Source organism: Pleurodeles waltl, chromosome 5 (genome assembly GCF_031143425.1).
Source record: "Pleurodeles waltl isolate 20211129_DDA chromosome 5, aPleWal1.hap1.20221129, whole genome shotgun sequence".
Lineage (NCBI taxonomy): Eukaryota > Metazoa > Chordata > Amphibia > Caudata > Salamandridae > Pleurodeles > Pleurodeles waltl.
Genome location: NC_090444.1, coordinates 1,260,589,230 through 1,260,609,633, shown reverse-complemented (window position 1 = coordinate 1,260,609,633; position 20,404 = coordinate 1,260,589,230).

Below are 20,404 nucleotides of genomic sequence, written 5' to 3'. Positions count from 1 at the left end.
CCGTGAAGCCACAAGAAGATCGGACCCCTCCTGGGGCCCGAGCAGATACTCACCTGCACCCGATGCGGTGCGCGAGTGTTCTTCCAGCTTCCCGGGCCGCTGCGGTGATATTATTTAAAGGGGCACAATGCAGCAAGGAGCCTACGAGCTCCCAAGGCTCCATAAGCGCGCTGCAATCAGCGCTATGGCAGCCGCAACCATGGAGAAGCACCCCTCATGAAGAAATGGATGCAGGGGTCAGGGGCCACAGCACCCTGCCCCCGGGGAGCTGAATCTTAAGACACGGTCCTCAGGTGGAGGGCCCAGCTACAGGCCAGCACAAGGGAAAGGCAGCAAGTGGCAAGTCCTTCACAGTGACCAGGCAGGTCACAGGTCAGCACAGCAGCAGCAGTACATGGCGGTTCCTGGTGAGTCCTTTCAGCCTTTGGTGTCCAGTTCCAAGATGATTCAAAGAGTCTCCAAATTGTGGGGAAAATTCACCTGTACTTATAGTCAGTTCTTACAGTGTTTTACAATGGTAGGGAGAGGAGGTTCCAGCCAGTTACAACTGGTTCTGGGAGTGCCCCCTCTCTCCTTTCAGCACAGGCTCCAAACATCAGTGGGGGGTTAACGACCCTATTGTGTGAGGCCAGGGCACAGTCTTTACAAATGCAGGTGTGCCCCGCCTCTCCCTTCTCTCAGCCCAGGAAGACTATTCAGTATGCAGATGCACCTCTGTGACACCTCCACCCTCCCTGTGTACAGGCTGTCTGAAAAGTATGCACAAAGCCCCAACTGACACTCTGCCCAGACGTGGATTGGAGTCAAGCTGCAAAACACCAGAGTCATAAGCACAGATAAATGCACACTTTCTAGAAGTGGCATTTCTGTGATAGTAATAAAAAATACACCCACAGCAGTAAGCAGCATTTATTATCACCATCACAACCATACCAAACACGCCTATGCTACCCCTCATAAATCAGACAATACCCCTTACACATAAGGCAGGGCATTTCTAATGCAATCCTATGAGAAGGCAGCACTCACAGCAGTGACACCAGTTAGGCTGTTTGTCACTACCAGGACAGGCCGCGCAACTTGGCACATGTCCTGCCTTTCTACATACATGGCACCCTGCCTATAGGGCTAGCTAGGGCGTACCTTAGGGGTGACTTACATGTAGTAAAAGGGGAGTTCTGGGCCTGGCAAGTAAGTTTAGATGCCAGGTCCCTGTGGCAGAAAACTGCGCACACAGGCCCTGTGCTAGCAGGCCTGAGACAGGTTTGAAAGTCTACTTCAGTGGGTGGCGCAAGCAGCGCTGCAGGCCCACTAGTAGTATTTAATTTACAGGCCCTGGGTATAGAGATACCACTGTACAAGGGACTTATAGGTAAATTAAATATGCCAATTAGGTATAAGCCAATCATACCAACTTTACATGGGAGAGCACCTGCACTTTAGCACTGGTCAGCAGTGATAAAGTGCTCAGAGACCTAGAGCCAACAGCGAGAGGTCAGAAAAACCAGGAGGAAGGAGGCAAAAAGACTGGGGATGACCCTGAGTAAGGCCAAAAGTCCAACAGGTGGCCTACATGGCTTCCGCTGGTGGTGATGGCTGCACTGTGTCATCTGGAAGTGAGGGCTGCACAGTGTCAGCAGGTGGAGGTGCCTCCTGGGAAGCCTCTGCTGGAGATGAGGGATGCACTTCCTCAGCTGGCGGTTAGGGCCCCGTGACCACTGGTGGTGGTGTCACCCTGATAGCCTCCGCTGGAGTCAAGGGCTTCTTCCCCTTCATGGCAGGAGGCGATGGGTGCTTACCCTTTCTGGCAGGGGTTAAGGGCTTCTTCCCCTTCATGGCAGGATGTGCAGGCTCCTTCCCTTTCATGACAGGAAGTGTGGGATCCTTAACCTTCCTGGCTGGTGCAGTGGGATCATTCACTGACTTGCCACCATGAGTAGGTGGTGCCACCACTGTCCGCGTGGACTGTTTGGCTGAGGTGCTGGGCTGGGTCACTGGAACCCTGCTCTTAGGGGCAGGATGGGGGGGCTGAGGGAAGAGGTCAAGTTGGGCAAGGAAAAGCTTCTTAGAGGTGGTGGGGCAGAATGAGGGAGGAGGGATGGGAGTGGAGGTTGAGGGAGCAGTTGCTGGAGGTGCATGTCTGCTGGACTTGGGTGCAGGTGCCAGGGCAGTGTCCTGATGTGAGGTAGATGGCTGTTGGGTGTGTGAGTGCTTGCGTTTGTGTCCTTTGGGGGAGAAAGATAGAGTGGGAGAGGACACAGGGGATGCGTGGATGGATGTTGTGGAGGTGTCTGCAAGTGAGGTGTGTGTGCTGCTTGGTGTGGTGATGCTGGTGGTGGATGTGGATGCAGTGTATGCAGGTGTGAGTGTGGACGTGACTGTGAGGGAAGTGGAGGAGGAGAAGGACGGGAGACAGTGGAGGCAGTGGATGTGGTTGTGTCTGCAACTGTTTGGTGTTTGCGTGAGTGCTTGTGGGATGAAGTGTGGTGCCTGTGTTCGACTGTGCCACTATTGTGTGCATGCTCGTCAGTATGTGTGGATGGTATGGGTTGGGGCATGAGTAGAATGGGACTGGGAAGTGGTAGTTTGAGAGGGGAGGGTAGGAACAGGGACAATGTCTGCCATCAGAGAGGAGGCTAGATCCTGAATCGATCTCTGATGGGCTGTCAATCCACTGTGGATGCCCTCCAGGAATGCATTGCATTGCTGCATCTGGGATGCCAGCCCCTGGATGGCATTTACAATGGTTGACTGCCCTACAGAGATGGACCTCAGTAGGTCATTAACCTTCTCACTCAGGGCAGCAGGGCTCACTAAGGCAGGGCCTGAGGTCCCTGCAGCAAAGGAGTTGCTCACCCTCCTGGGTAAGCGGGCACGGGCAACTCGCTGAGGGGTTACTTGGAAGGCGGTGCTGGTATGGTGGTGGCGGCTAAACCTGTAGCTGGGGTGGTCACAGAGGTGTCTGCCACCACCAGGGAGCTTCTATTGGAGGTGGTATCTAAGTCTGTTTTGTCACCTCCTGTCTCCGCCGTGGTGCTCCCCTCACCCTCCATCCCACTGGTTCCCTCGGCGTCAGTGGACTCTGCCTCCAGGTTCCTGTGGGATGCAGCTCCTTCTGTCACCGGTGCCCCTGCTCCTCTGCTAGATGATGCTAATGCACACATGGACAGGATGACAGAAGAAAAAAGGAGGGGAGAGAGAGAAAGGAAACACTGGGTCAATTACTGCACCACAGTTGGCATACACTGCACCATCACACACAGGGATCAGGATTGAGCTCTATGCACTGCACTGCCAGTGAATTGGCTAGATGCAAAGGCAAGATGAGGGCAACACACCGCCAACTGCACCCCTCCTGGGACCCACAAAGCCCTGACTGACATGGAATGCTAACAAGCTAGGTTACCTGCATTTGCCATACACCCATTACCCTTGAGACGGATCACCCTGCAATGTCTGGCCTGGCCTTATGGGCACCCACTAACTCACACCCGCCACCCGGATCCCATGCCACCTGCCAATTATTGTAGTAATGCCCACTGTACTCACCCCCTTGTGGCTGCTGTGATGCCCTCAAGCGCCCATCCAGCTCTGCGTAGGCCACTGCCAGTATGAGGGTCATCAGTGGGGTCAGGTTCCGACAGGCACCCCTTCCTCATTGGGAAGCCATCCCCAGCTGAGCCTCCACGGTCTTCTGTGCCCAGCGTCTCAGGTCCTCCCACCTTTTCCGAGAGTGGGTGCTCCACCTGCCATAGACCCCCAGCGTCTGCACATCCTTGACGATAGCACACCATAATCCCTTCTTTTGATGGGCACTGACCTGCAGAGGTAATACAGACAGGAGGACAACATTACACATACAATCCAGCCTGTCACACATATGGCCCACCAATCCCGTTTCCGTCACCATTGGCACACACATCAGCCGGGGCACACCTTGTACACCACCACAAGACATTCCCCTGATGACACAATGCTTGCACACATATCTCCATGCATCCTTCTCACATTCATCGTGCCTAAGGTGTACTCACCTGTTGGTCTGGAGGCCCATACAGCAGGCCGTACTGGGGTATGACCCCATCCACAAAATCCTCCAACTCCTCAAAAGTGAAGGTAGGGGCCCCTTCCATGGTCACACGGGCAATGGTGGGTTCCAGCCACAGGTCACAGCAGCACACGCAGTGTATGTGTTCTCCTGTTGAAGGTCAGGAAACAAGTGAGGAATCAGATAGAAAATGGTGGTCACGTCTGCAGCGGTGTACACCGTCACCACCAGCGCAGATCCCCATTGGCCACTGTACTCATAGAGACCCATATTATCCAATGAGGAATTGCACGGCGGTGCAAGACCGCCTTCCGCCATGATGCCGAGTTACCTCACTTCCACCTGTCCCTACATACAGGACAGGCGGTCGCCATTTAATTGTGGCGGACAATGGTCATATCAACCTTAACTGCGTCACAGCCTACATTGGCACATACCTCGCCATTCCCACTGTCCCATCACACAAATGCACTATGTACACTGAGTTTGGGGTTCCATTGTTCAAATTGTGACAGCCTACTCTCTCTTGTGTCCCTTAGATACCTACCGCCGCAGATAAATAGAAGGAGGGAGCATACCCCTGTGTACAGACCCCTTGTGTACTTGGCTACACTGGAGGACAGGCACATTATACTCACCTATAGACTGGACAGGGCTACAATCACAGAGCTGTGTGCCCAATTGGAGCCTGACCTGATATCTGCTATCCATCATCCGACTGGGATCCCCCCTCTTGTGCAAGTGCTATCAGTACTCCATTTCCTGGCAACTGGTTCGTTCCAAGAGACAGTGGGCTTGGCAACAGGAATGTCACAGCCAATGTTCTGAATCGTGCTGGCAAGAGTTTTTTCTGCACTCGTGAAACACATGTGCAGCTACATAGCTTTCCCCCAGGTGGAAGATCTGGCCACTGAGAAGGCCGGATTCTATGCAATGGGACATATACCGAATATTGTTGGGTCTATAGACGGGACACATATTGCGTTAGTCCCCCCCGCCAGAATGAACAGGTGTTCCAGAATAGGAAGAGTTTCCACTCACTGAATGTGCAAATGGTGTGCCTGGCAGACCAGTACATCTCTGACGTCAATGCTAAGTATCCTGGGTTGGTGCATGGCGCCTTTGTTCTGAGGAATAGTAGCATCCCAAATGTGATGGCCCAACTACAGAGGCAGAGAGTGTGGCTCATAGGTGAGCCATGGTCCCCATCCATTGTATTTTAGTGTATGCCTTCAGGTGTCATCCCCAACTCATTGTGTAAGGCTAAAGTTTTCCCTCAATACTCTGGCTACCAAAACCTATTGTGGCTGCTGACCCCTGTGAGGAATGCTAGGACAGGGGTTGAGGAACGTTACAATGAAGCACATGGGTGAACCAGAAGGATCATCGAGAGGCCTTCAGCTCCTGAAGGCCAGTTTCAGGTGCCTCCATCTGACAGGTGGATCCCTGTGCTACTATCCCGGGAAGTTCTGCCAGATAGTAGTGGCATGCTTCATGTTGCACAACCTGGCAGCCAGATCGCATGTACCTTTTCTGCAGGAGGAGACTGGAGATGCCCTGGTGGCAGCAGTGGACCCTGAGAACAGTGAGGATGAGGAGGCAAAGGATGAGCATGAGGACAACCAAACATCAGTCACACGTCAATACTTCCAATGACACACAGGTGAGGCAGTGCAACTGACCATTCCTCTGACTATTGAAGTTTTCTGTGTGGCTGTAGCATGATGGCATTAACTTCCATTGCATATCAACTTACTGTCACCTATGGCTTGTCATTTTACAGAGGTTGGTGAGATCACAACTGTGTACTGATGTGATGCGTACAGACAGCCACAGGTCATTAATTCTATGCTATCATAGTGTCCATATCATTGAAACTAGATGTGACTGTTTCCATTAATGCACATTTTCAACACAAAAAATACTATTAGTCAAGTTGTGTTCAAGGGTGTTTATTGCAGTGCTATGAAATTGAGGGAAAAGTGCAATGGAATGGGGTGATGTTGGAGGAAAGTCCAGGTTATTGTTCCAGTCTGTTTGTAGTACAGGTCCAGTGTCCAAGGGGCCATAGCAAGGGGAGCAAAGGCAGTTCAAAGTGGACAAGCCGATAGTGTGGGACACAAGGGGGACAATCAGGAGAGTCTCATTTCCTGGCGGTGGTCTTGGCAAGTGTTTCTGGCTTCAGTCTGGGTCTCAGGGCACGGTTGCGGGGTGGTTCACCTTCTGCAGGGGGAGGGGGACTGGTGGCTTGTGGATCCTGTGGCAGAGCCTCCTGCCCACTAGCTGCAGCAGAAGTGGAGGGCTGGTCAGTGGAATGGCTAGTGGTAGGGGCCCGCTGCTGTGCTTTTGCTTCCCTCATGATGTTGGACATGTCTGCCAGCACCCCTGCAATGGAGATCAAGGTGGTGTTGATGGCCTGCAGGTCCTCCCTGATCCCCTGATATTGTTCCTACTGCAGCCACCTGTTCTCCTGCATGTTGTCAAGGATCTGGCCCATCGTGTCCTGGGAATGTCGGTAGGCTCCCAGGATCTCGGTGAGTGCCTCCTGGAGAGACGGTTCCCTGGGACTGGCCACCCTCTGGCGCACAGCGGTCCTCCCAGTGTCCCTGTTGGCCTGTGTCTCTGTCCCCTGAACAGTATGCCCACTGCCACTGACCCAAGGTCCCTGATTGTCTTGGGGATGAGGTGTGGCCTGGGGTCACTGTACAGGTGGTCACACTGCTGATTGACTTGTCCTGGGGACAGAGGTGTGGTTACACTGGGTGGGTGCTGTGGTGTTGGATACTGATGGGGGAGGTTCTGTGGTGGACTGTGAGTGGGCGGGGGTGACCCACTGTCCAGTGGTCCCTGATGGGCCAGGTTGTTGGTCCAGATCCGGAAGTCCAGAGTTACTGTCATCACTGGGGACATCGTCTGTTGGGGACTGGATAGTCGTGGCACCTCCTCTCCGCTGACATTGGCTGGGGCACCTGTGGGGATGTAAGTGATGTATTATGCTTCAGGTGTGTGACATACTGTACATCCCTGGCTTCCACTCTATCATTGCTGTCGCCCTGCCATCTTTGTTTGTGTATGGTGATGTATTGTGTGATTGTTAGTTTCCTATGCTGTGCATGCTTTAGTGATTGGTGTCCATGCAGGACTGGGAGGGCTGTCCATGCATTGGTATAGCATGCAGAGCTCAGCATTGGGGTTAGTCATATGTGTAGGTGCAGTGTGTGGGATGGAGTGAAGTGATGGGAGTGAGGGTGCAGGAGTGTGATGGCATGCAGGTATGGGGGTGATAAGTGGTCAATGTTGACTTACCAGTGTCCAGACCTCTGCCTACTCCAGAGAATTCCTTAGGATGCATTAATGCCAAGACTTTCTCCTCCCATGCTGTGAGCTGTGGGGAGTAGGTGGGGGTCCACCACCAGTCCTCTGTATGACTGGTGTCTTGCTGCTATGAACATACCTTCCCCCATAGGTCATTCCACCTCTTCCTGATGTCATCCCTTGTTCTTGGATGCTGTCTCACGGCATTGACCCTATCCATGATTCACTGCCACAGCTCCATCTTCCTGGCAATGGATATTTGCTGTACCTGTGCTCCAAACAGCTGTGGCTCTACCCTGATAATTTCCTCCACCATGACCCTTAACTCCTCATCAGTGAAACGGGGGTACCTTTTTGGGGACATGGGTGTTGTGTGGTGTGTGTTGGTGAGAGTGTGTTGAGTAATGTGGTGGGGTGTGTGCTGTGGGTGCATGAGGGATGTATGGGTGTATGTGCATGAGGGATGTATGGGTGTATGTGGTGTGTGTGTCTAGTTGTCTCTGTGCTGTTCGTGTCAATCTCCTGCCAGTAATTGTTGTTTGTGAAGGGTTGTGTATAATGTGGGTGCGTGTTTTATAGTGCTGTGGGTGGTTGGGTGTGGTGTGTGTATGAGAGTCAGGTGTGTGTTTTTCATATTAGCCAATGTAGTGTTGTTTTGTATGTGGGTGGCCATTCTGGGCGCGGCGGTATGTACCACCAATGGTTTACCTCCATTGAATGTCTGCCGTTGTGATTCGTGGGTCATATTGTGGTGGCCGTTGTTCTGTTTGTGTAACAGTATGGGTGTTGGTACCACCACTTTAGCACTGACTATTGGGCTGATGGATTTGTTTATGTGGCATTATTCCGTCAGATTGGCGTGTGTGTGTCATAATATGTCGAACAGATATTCACCACCGAAGCAGTATGTTGGCGGCCGTCACCGTGGTGGTAAGCGGGAGTTACCACTGATGTCATAATGAGGGCCATAGTTCCCAAAAAGTGAGCACTTGTAGGAGAATAGAAGTACTTTATCAGAGATGTGGTAAATAGGTTATGATTCAAGAGCGGTATGGATATACTAAACAAATAAAGCCAGTAAATAGAAAGCAAGTAAATGTGAGTGTCAAAACACAAGGCCAATGGTAAGTAATGAGTGGAATGTATTCTTATGTAAGTGTTCAGCATGTTCCCAAAATATCTTTGCAACCAGACAGCGATGTTTCCTGGTAGGCTTTATCCTAAAATAGAGAAAGGCAAACATCTGCACCATCAGAATAAAATGTGTAATATGCATTGACATACATATCAGCCAACCAAACTAAATAGAACTTAAACAAAATGTCTCTGTGAGCATACAATAATTTTCATAGACAAGACAATTAATGCTTCTAGAAGCTTTTTGAAGAGATAAGCCATGAAGAAGAGGTAGTTGTGACTGGGGATGTCACAAAGAAGCATAGAGAACAAGCACAGGCAAAGCAATTAGGTTTTGTGTTTATAAAGAGATTGCGAACCTATTGGTTTTGCTAACACTTGTTTGTAAACCATTTTTAAAGAAAAGTAAAATAAAAAATAAAAAAATGTCAAAGTACTTGAGAAAAAGCAAATACCTTTCTTAAGGCATCTCAGAACACACTCAATTCAATATTTTTAATGTTGTTAAATGGCATTGTTCATTTATTAGTTGTGACCTAAATGTTTACAGATAAATCGGGAGCAGAATTAAAGGGCAACTGAAATTAAATGAGAGGAGTGGAGTGGAGATATTGTTATCAAGAGATGTCAGAAGGAGGGAGCATTACAGAGCAGAGGGGTGTGCACAAAAAACAATGTGAGGTGTATTGTTGTTGATTGTGTATTTTTTCACAAATTAATTCTGAATATGTATTATTCATCCATCTCTTACAGATATTCATTGACCTTCGCAAGTTTGAGGTCCCCCAAGAAGGTTTGGAGTGGCACCTGAATAGGTAGGGCACCATTTGTGAGGCAGGGCTGCAGAGGCATGTGTTACACCCCTGCTTGAAAGGCATGTTACCACTCTGCCCATCTTTGAAAGAAGATGGAAATACATGTATTACATGTTTTGGGTTGGTCAGTTTCCTGTCCTTGATGTTGATGGTTGATCAAGCAGGCAAGAATGGCGGACCAAGGTTTTTGTCATTTATATTCAAATGAGATTGAAACATAGGTTCATATATTACTTCATTTCCGTGTATGCATTACAAGGGATGGGGGGACTGGGGGTTTCCTACTGAACCCATTCTTTAGTGGATGACGTACACAATGATTACAGTTTAATTAGTGTTTTAATGATTTTGGGAATTCATTGTATGGTACGAATATCATTTGATAATGTGGAACATTCAATAAATTCATTGGTTTACATTTAAAATTCTCAGATTGTACTGTGGTATTTTGCGTATGTATGTTTTTACTTATTTTTTTTTGTGTACTGTAAACTTGAATAGGCATTTATTTTCTAGGTTCATTTCTTAATGATGTTGTCTGATGGGATAGGGCGCAATTACCTACAGTGTCCTTTTTGAAATGGTGATATATACCCTCCTTTAAATATGTTGTACTACATTAGTAGGAGAAGGCAGCCAGAGCTGTCTTCTTTAGAATTGGGGAACCAGGATCGATGGCGGTGTCGGCGGAAATTACTGCCACCATCATGGCACTCGGGACTTCCATATTATGAACAAGGGAAGACCGCCACAGGTGACCCTCCACCACTGGCAGGCTTCCGCCGACAGGCAGCCTGACGATGGCGGATTTCTCTATCCGACAGGGAAGTGCTTTAAGTAGCGCCACCCTCCAGATAGAGAACCCTTGTTTCTCCAGCCTTTTCCTGCCGGTTTCACCTTCCAGGGAAAGGCTGACGGAAGGGGTGCTCTGGGGCCCCCCTAGGGGCCCATGGACTGCCCATGCATTTGGCATGGTCAGTGCAGGGGCCCCCATGCACAGCCCCATCGCGCAGGTCACTGCCCGATTTACAGGCAGTGATCTGCGCAACGGGTGCTCCTGCACCCACCACACAGCGGCATTGACGATGGCTCCATGTGGAGCCATCGGCAATGTCCTGGCCCTGTTTCCACCCGCCAGCCCTGTGGAATGTTTATTATAAGGCCAGCTGGGTCTCAAGGGGGCTGGCGGTCTGTGTTCATACCACCAGCATGAACACGGCGAGGATTCCCACCGTTTTCATAATGACCCCCTTAATATCCCCGTGCAACAAAAAAATTAATGTGACCTGATGTAATGTAACCAATGCTTATGTAAAGTGCTCCAATTCCTTTGGGTCACTATTGAGCTATGTAAACTGAAAACAATTATTTCAATTGTATTTTATTTATAGCACTTACTACTCCTTACGAGGCATTGAAATTCACATGACTAACTATGTGAACACACCACCTGTAATCTGCAGTGAACCGGAAGAGTGAAGTAGTCCAATCACATATGTCTTAGTGTTTTGTTGATACACATTGCAGGAAAGAATCAACAATCCCTGTTTAAGCACATCCGAATGCACACTATCTCACAACCGCCCCTCTACCGCCTACAGTTCTGCCACTTCTCTCATTGTCCCGGGCATCCTAGTAAATCTAACACCCCTAGCTCTTCCCCTCTCCACTGTAACCCCCCACCCTCAATTCTGCATCGGTGCTCATCCCCTTCTCACTGTTCATTGTAACAAGCATTACAAACGCCAATAGATCTTCTCCACAAGACCAATTGGCAAAGCTAATAGAGTTTAAAAAAATGCAATAACTGGAACGGTTTGCGAGGCCTGGGAGGACATGAAAGCAGGCGGGAGAGAGGCCGGGGAGGGGTGGAACAGAAAAGACAGGAGTGTCAAACAAAAGCACACAGGAGACAGAGAATAGTAGATACTTGTAGGGAGAAAAGCACTCGAAAGAAACAACTTGTAAAAAACCAATACATTCTCATGGAGTGCATCACAAAAATATTTGTTATCCATTTTCCTAAACAGGAACAACAAAAAAGAGGAATGAAATCACCAACTTATTCCCAGTTACAAACTAATTTACTCATGCCTGTTCTACACGCCAAATCACTGGCTTACAGCTTATAAACGCTGGATAACTGACGTCATCATCCAGTCCTAATGACATGGTGCTTGTTTTATTTACATCGGAAGGATAAAAGGCTGAGTTGCTGAGCCTTGGATTTGGAAGCATTTAAATGGTGTAATCAATATGGAGACTGCGTAGACCTGGAAAAGCAATGGTGATTGCTCAAAGGCTGGTGGCTTTGTATGCATATTGGGAGATTCCAGACTGATCAAATAAACAGAAGGGCTGGGAAAGTAGAGAAGTGTTTAATAATTAATATTTCCATGTCACCACTGTCTCTGAAAAGCAGGGAGGACTGGGGAAAAGTAGATTGCAATCCAAGGAGAGGTAAGGTTGTGGAAGAGCTATATTGTTTTTTAAAGAAAAGGAAACACCTAAAGCCATTATGGAATTACTATACTAAATATGAAAAAGAACACGCCTCAGCTGGGCGCATTTTAGTTTGAAATTAAACATTTTCCTGAAGGCTACAAATGTGCACACCAAACGTGACTTTTCACAACAACAAAAATGTTTTCGTATGTGACGGAGTCCCCTTTTAGCTGAAACAACAACACACGCGAAAGGAATCAAAACTTCAAAGCCTTTACACAGCAACTCAAATGTTGTCTCCAAAAACAAAGGTGCCAAATAAATAAAAGGTTGCAAAAACAAAAGCTAAACTACCGGCAAGAGTTTGCGTATTGCTGAAAACATATAGTTGAACAGCACACATAAAACAAATAAAATCTTCATCAACAGACAAAGGGCAAAAAGTAGCCCTATCTGAAAAACAGACATAAACACAAAAAATAGTGTGCACAAACAAACGTAAATGCAGTCAAGTAAATGGCTACAAGTAAGACGGGCATGCTCCGTGGGTGACAACAACTTGCGAAAAGGAGGGGCATATAAACTAGATTAGTCACATACAAGCAAGCTTTTGCAAAGGACACTTAGGGCCATATTTATACTTTTTGACGCAAAACTGCGCTAACGCAGTTTTGCGCCAAAAAAATTAGCGCCGGCTAACGCCATTCTGAAGCGCCATGCGGGCGCCGTATTTATTCAATGATGTTAGCCGGCGTTAGCCGCCGGCGTTGTCTGGTGTGCGTTAAAAAAAACGACGTACACCAGGTAGCGCCGGCATAGGGGGAAAATGGCGTATGGGCGTCTACAAATGGTGCAAGTCAGGCTGAGGCAAAAAAATCGCCACAACCCGATTTGTGCAATTTTTTTACGACGCCCATCCCCCATTGAAATGACTCCTGTCTTAGCAAAGACAGGAGTCATGCCCCCTTGCCCAATGGCCATGCCCAGCGGACTTCTGTCCCCTGGGCATGGTCATTGGGCATAGTGGCATGTAGGGGGGCACAAATCAGGCCCCCCTATACCACATAAAAAAAAAAAAAAAATACTTACCTGGACTTACCTTAATGTCCCTGGGGTGGGTCCCTCCATCCTTGGGTGTCCTCCTGGCGTGGGCAAGGGTGGCAGGGGGTGTCCCTGGGGGCAGTGGAGGGCACCTCTGGGCTCATTCTGAGCCCACAGGTCCCTTAACGCCTGCCCTGACCCAGGTGCTAAAATCCGGCGCTAATGCTGGTTTTTTAGACCCGCCCACTCCCGGGCGCAATTTTTCCCCGGGAGTATAAATACGACGCATATGCATCGGAGTCATTTTTTAAGACGGGAACGCCTACCTTGCATATCATTAACGCAAGGAAGGTGTTCACGCAAAAAAATGACGCTAACTCCATGAACTTTGGCGCTAGACGCGTCTAACGGCAAAGTATAAATATGGAGTTAGTTTTGCGTTGAATTTGCGTAAAAAAAAACGACGCAAATTCGGCATAAACGGAGTATAAATATGCCCCTTAAAGTTACCAATTACAAGTGATGATCAATGCGTAAGCCCTCAGAGTCAAAACTGCATGTCTCAAAGGGACAGCTCATGCGCTGCCTAGGCGAGACCTAAAAAACAGGTAAGATAACAAATAGCTATAATCAAATACAACAGTGCTGCCAACTACTCAGGGCCATGTGTACTTTGCAAATACATCTTGTGACAAACATCCGCAGGGCTCAATCATAAGACCAACACCTGTGGTAAAAATAGCTACCTATGTCCGCCACCATTAGATGGACGACCGATTGAGCTCCTCACTAAGCCAGCTTAAACAAGCATTTGCAATGCAATGGGTCTTGTGTTTGCTACAGTTAGAGCTATTATCATTTTAAACTCCTAACTGGACTTTTCTTGCCACATAAACTGAAAAGTAAAACTGTTTTAGGTAAGCGAGCCGACGTTCGCCATGAGCGCGAAGCAGACACACAAGAGAAAACAGAAGTTTGCTTGCAGTGCAACATAATGGCAAAAGTGCAATTATCCATAGAACCGGCAAAAGTGCATTTATCCATGTAACCAGCAAAAGGGCAATTATCCATGTAACATGGTCAATGTCATGAAAAGCACTCGTTTACTGCCCAGCAAGATCATGCTGCCTACGAAATAAAAAAGAAAAAGTAGTCCAGAAACCTTAGAGAAAACATCAAGCCTTGTATGTTTTCAGTAGTTGGCCGGTGCGCTTGAGGAGGGCTAAACACCGGAAAAGGCATGAGGGAGAGGGGGAGGGAAGAGCATCAACACACTAGTACTGGAAGTAGAAATTAGATTACACTGTCAACCATGATGCAAAGGTTCCAGAAAAAGGAAGAAATATACTAGAGGAACGTACCCTGACTAAAACAAATACAAATAGTAAAAGATAGAGAGGAGGAGTTATCAATGGAATCAATAAAATTACACTGGTGAAAATAATGACTGCGCCACTGTCATAGAGTGATATTTCAACCAATCAGGACTTAACAGTAAACTGTCTGATATAACTGCATGGAAAGGTCATATTATACCGGTTCTGCAAAAGCATTCTGACTACCAAACAGAATATATTTAGGCCAATACAACTTTATATTGTATAGAACAGTAAAATGCTTAAAAATGAACAAAAAGCTATTGTAATGTAAAAATTGTAGCAGTGGGGGGCTATGTTCATGGAATGTGGAAACAGTTAGTAATCGAACTTCAGGTTGTGATAGGAGAGTTGATTTTCTTTCAAATTAGATGTTTTTATTGCGGTCTTAACTTCATAACTATGTATTATAACCTTACTAAAATGTTGAAAATGAACTGTTACTGCAATTAATTTCTGATGCATTTTATTATTGATATTATTTCTTACTATGTACCTCTGTGCAAAAATATTCCTTTTCTTTTTTTTTTTTTTAAAAGCAGTGTTAAAGTTTTAAAGCTTACATGCCTCAATACCTGCAATACATCTATCTGATCAAGGCACAATAAGAATATAATAAATGTCAAAACAACAGAAAAAACAGCCTATAATTTATCCCAGTAGAACCTATTAAATATTGTGTCATCTCATAGAGCATTTCATTCAGTGCTTAATTTGTAATAGAATAAGTGCTGGTGCCCAAAGCTCCACACAGAAACATGCAGCAGGTGTTTTTACATGTCAGCGCACTTAATACCAAGGCAACATAGTCTTGAATTGACCTTATGGTTTTTTCATCCACTATCAGACACTCAATATCCCTTTCTTTCACTCAGGTAGGTTCCTGCTTTCTACCTTTGTGGTAGTTTTCCCATCGTACTCTTCCTTCCTCCTACCTCTTTCCCCATTGTGTGTTTTTCTATCTCTTACTCGCAGTCAAGGTCTGATGTGAAACATTAAGCGCTGGTCTAAAAAAATGAATGTAAGTGGGCCCCACTGGAAACCACTGGTTCAAATTAGGCACTTGTTGAATCACATCTGTTACCCACCACTTCATTAATTGAGCCTGATTTTGTTTATTTAGTTACCAATATAGGGACTATAACTCGTGCCCCCACCATGCCCAGTTTTCTGATCAATAATTATACTGCAAATGTTGCAATGATATTATCAGTGATGTCATAGAAGATGCAATTACTGATCTAATATGTGCTGTAATTAGCAGTGCATGGGGAGGGCATGAGTTATAACTACCTTAGGGAATGAGTTATAGTTAATTGAAATAATTCTATCAACTGAATTGCTATTGTTTTGTGCTTTTACATTCTGATCCTAACTATAACGACCCTGTAACCTTTGTTGTTTTATTGAATTTCTAATGTTTTGAAAATGCTAATTCTTAACTAGAACATGCCTGTAACCTTTTTTGTTTTCAGTAAAATGTAATTTTTTTTAATGCAGCAGCAGGCCCTGCAGGCAACCCACCCCATGCATCCAACCCCTGCTGCACATGGCTGAAGGCTGTGAACTGAGGGAAATTGGCTGCAGGGCCCGGCTTGGCCAACCCCTGGATGCTAGAAACCCTCACCACAATTTTATAGCAAAAACTTAAATAAATATGTTTTTGGGCCCACATGGGGTCCCTGTGGGACTTTTGTTCCAGGAACAGAGAGTCATGGTATTCCTACCATGCCCTGGTCTTATTTATTTTTTGCCTTTTTCTTGGGACAGAGTCCTAAGAAGGCTGTCAGCACTTCCTAGTTGAACTGCTGGAAGCCAACCAGATCCCAGCCTGACATCTGCTGTATCAGTGGAGGATCTGCGCCCCTAGATATAACTCCAAAACTACTAAACGGATTTACACCAATTCATTCTAGACCAAGATCTGGCATTCCGCCGAATTTGGTGTAGGTCTGTTCAGTGGTTCAGGCTGTAGTCGTGTCTAAAATCTCTATGGGAAATAACATTGGAAACACACATTTTTTATCGCCCTTTTTCTCGCCCTCTGCTTGACGGATCACCCTGAAACTTTCTATGCAGAACTAGACAACGTAAGACATTTTCTCTGGAAAATGTCATGAAGCTTATTTAAATGGCGCCAAAAAACACATATGCATATAATTTTTATTATATATGTATATATATATATATATATATATATATATTCACTTAAGAAAACAAAGGGTGCAGTGTAGTTATAGTTAGGCTCACATTTTAAACGTACAAAACCATAGAAATCCACCAGTTATAGTTATAGTTACCTCAAGTAACTATAACTTGTGCCCTAAGGTAACTTTAACTTGCGCCCACGCCATGCAGTTTTTTCGGCAAAAACTGTACTGAAAATATTACATTGATAATATCAATGATGCTATGAAAGTTGGCATGATTGCCGTAATTTGTGGGGTAATTTGCAGTGCTTGGCAAGAACGCAAGTTATAGTTACCATAGGGCAGGAGTCTTAATTACTTGAGGTAACTATAACTATAACTATAACTATAACTGGTGAATTTCTATGGTTTTGTATGTTCAAAATGTGAGCCTAACTATAACTTCCCTGTAACTTTTGATCTTTTGGTTAGTTTCTATGTTTTTTTAAAATTCTATTTTGTAACTATAACGTTCCTGTAACCTTTGTTTTTTTCTGAGAATTTCTATGGTTTTTTTTTAACGTATAGTAATTTTAATTATTATACGTTAATCCAACCACTGCTGTGCATGGTGGCAGTTGGCCACAGGGCCTGCTCTCCGGCCAGGCTCTGAGCCCAACCCCCTATAAGCTCCAAACCATGCACGTCCTTCACCCATGCGCAGCGGAGGTTTCCCGAAAGACCTGGCCTGCAGCCAGACCCTGCGGCCAATATATCTGCAAATACCCAAACCCACAGCCCTTTCGCCATGCACAGCAGGAGTTAACCTCAGCTTCTCTGGGTATGAGAAGCCCAGAGAGAGAGGGTGTCTCTAGACGTGAGAGTGGCTGTCAGATGTCTGTCTGGGTGTGGGAATGTGTACATCAGTGTTAAAGTGGGTATGTCAATCTGTGCGCGGACCTGTGAGTGGCTGCATGAGGGTGTCAGTGGCCCTGTGAGTGGGTGCGTGAGTATCTGAGTGTGTCTCTGAGTGGGTGCGTAAGTGTCTAAGTGGGTGTCTGAGTGGGAGAAATTGATTGAAAAAGAGACAGAAAGAGAGAAAGAAAGTGAGAGAGATAGAGAGAGTTTTTTTAGGGTTTTGTATCTTATTTATCTAGTATGAGAATTCTTTATTGGATTTCACAAAAAAATAATTATTTAATATGTTTAAATAAGCATATATTTTTTTTTATTAAATTACAAAAAAAGTAAACGAGTAAAGCTGGACTTGAACCTTTACACTGAGCTAAAGGGATTTTCTTTTGTTATTTTCTTTTTTTAGCCCTTTGTGATCTATTCCCCGCATCCCTATTTTTTATTTTTTGTAATTTTTTTATTACAAAGCCCTTAAGGGGTATGTGGGACCTCAAGGGCTCCCCCCATGGTCCTTACTCTTTTTTAGTTTTATTTTTAAAACAAAGAGCTTACAGGATACCCCCACTGTTAAAAAAAAAAGGCCCTGGGACTTGGCCCACCCAGGGGCATTAGGCTAACAAAGTGCGAGAGCCCATGCTTCATTTTGTTTTTTTTTATTTTACACACGTCTCCGCTCATAAAATTTAAAAACAAATGTGTTTTAGACCTGGGGGGCCATTTTGGGACCCCACTACCAGAGCTAAGGGGACAGGGTGTTCCTACCCTAGCCCCTTTTTTTTTTTCTTTTTTTTTGGGACTTGGCTGAAGCTGAGTCCCAGGATGGCTGACAACACTTCAACAGCTTCTGTTGTTGAAGTGTTATCAACTAATCAGATCTCAGCACGAGATCGTTAGCGGTCGAGAATCCTTTGTGTCCCTAGATATGCGAATTTGTTTTCCCTTATTTTCTCACAAACTACTGAACAGAATTACACCAAAACAAAAAAAAAATGTTTTTGCTGAACAGGTCCTACCTTTCCACCAAATTTGATGTAGTTCCGTCCAGTAGTTTTGCGTTATGGCTGTTCAAATTCCCTAAGAAAAAATTAATTGAGAAAACATGTTTTGGGATCCCCCTTTTTTCTAGACCCTGGACAGATCACCCCAAAACTTACCAGGCAACAGCTGATGGAACTGGCAAATGTTTTCAGAAAGCTTTGTGAAGATTCATCAAGTGGCGCCAAAGATATAGGCAAGTAAAAAACACTTTTTATATAGAAACTAGGTTGTAACAATAACTACCTAGTGGCAACCACCACTAGGTAATATATATATGTATGTATACATATATATATATTCACTAAAAAACACAGGTTGCAGAGATGTTATAGTAAGGTTCACATTTTACAGTCACAAGACCAGAGAAATTCAGCAGCTGTAGTTAGAGTTATCTCAAGTAGCTATAAATTGTGCCCCAAAGTAACAATAACTCGTGCCTCTGTATGCACAGTTTTCTCATCAATAATTTCACAGCAATGTTGCAGTGATATTATCAATGATGTCAAATGTAAAATGTGAACCTAACTATAACTCTCCTGTAACCTTTGTTTTTTAGTGACTTTCTACGGTTTTATTAACTCTACTTTGTAACTATTACATCCGTGTAATCTTTGTTTTTTAGTGAATTTCCATGTTTTTTTAATTCTATTTCCTAACTATAACACCCATATAATATGGTTTTAAATATGAATTGTTCCTAGTGTGTAATGAATTGTTACATTTTGTTAGTTTAATAAGTGAAATAGTTCAAATATCTAATGTGGAAAACCACAATTAAAACTACGGGCACAGAGAGTGAGAGAAGGCAGCGGATGAATTGGAGGGAGTGCTTTGTACATGTGTGTCTAACTATGAGAAACTGTGTGAGAAAGAAAGAGCTTGTATGTATGACAGAAGAACAAGTGAGGGAAGCATATTGTATGTAACTACATGTGTAGATGCATGTGGGCTGTGCTTGGGTTTCTGTTGGTATGAGAGTGTGCATGATTAAGTTAATGTGTCCTTGTGTTACAGTGTACTTGTGTGTTTGTAACACCGCATGTAGCTGTGTGTGTATTTTTCTGTGAATGCATGACTGTGAGTGCGAGTTTGTGTGCCAATGTTTTACACGGATCCCTTTGAATGTATCAACATTGATATTTGTAAGTGTTTGCATGACTGTAACAGTGTGCCCAATCTTGTGTCTGAGGGGCATATCTAGAAGCCCCTAGTGCCACCTGAGCATCACTTTTTTGACATTCTGGTGGTGCAGTGTGCTGGCCCATATTTACAAGGCCACACAAAGCCATATTTTGTGGCTTTTCAAGGCCTTGTTGTAGGAGGCTAGCCCTCTATTTAATGTGCAAAACTAGGCACACTGTGCTGGGGGTTAAGGCAACTGCACATTGGTTAACAGAGGTACAAAATAGACCACCTAATGATGTAATTTTTATGGCAGCTTGGTCGAGCAGTTAGGCTAATCTTGGATAAGTGCAAAACATTTGTTGTACCCACAGTATCAATAAATGAGACCACACACTAAAAAGAATAACTCAAGACCAATTTACACAAATCTAGTAAGTACTTTTTAAGTTATGCATTTTTGATGTTTTAATAATGATAGTCTTTTTGTGCGTAATTACGCATCATAGAAATCAATGGAGAAAATACTTTGAAAATACATATAAAATCAGGCAGTGCATTTACCGATGTCTCCTTTTGCAGGAATGTCGAAGTCGTCGAGGAGCACGTTCGGGTGACTCCTGGTTTTGGCAGGAGCAGCTGCAGAAAGTCATTGGAGCTGGTGCTAAGCCACTGCGGGGGACCACTTGGAAAAGCACTGCACAGGTGGACTTAAAGGTAAGTTTAGTGGGTCCCCTTAGAGTGTCAAGGTCACAAGGGGTGAGGGACCCTTAGGGCACAGCTGGATCTTTGGTGTAGGGCACAGGGCATAGGGCAGCTGGGTGCAGAGCGAATCGGTGAGCCAGGAGCTGAGACCAAAGGTGCACTTGGAAGCAGGAGGTAGGTCTCTGAGCGTCGCTTGCAGGTCAGCAGGGGCACTCTGGTGAGAGTTCCTGGTGATTTCTGAAGTCCCTCAACTGGGATTCTTCCTGGTCCTTTTACAGTCGGGAATGGACTGTTCTTGGTGTCTGATATGAGGTGACT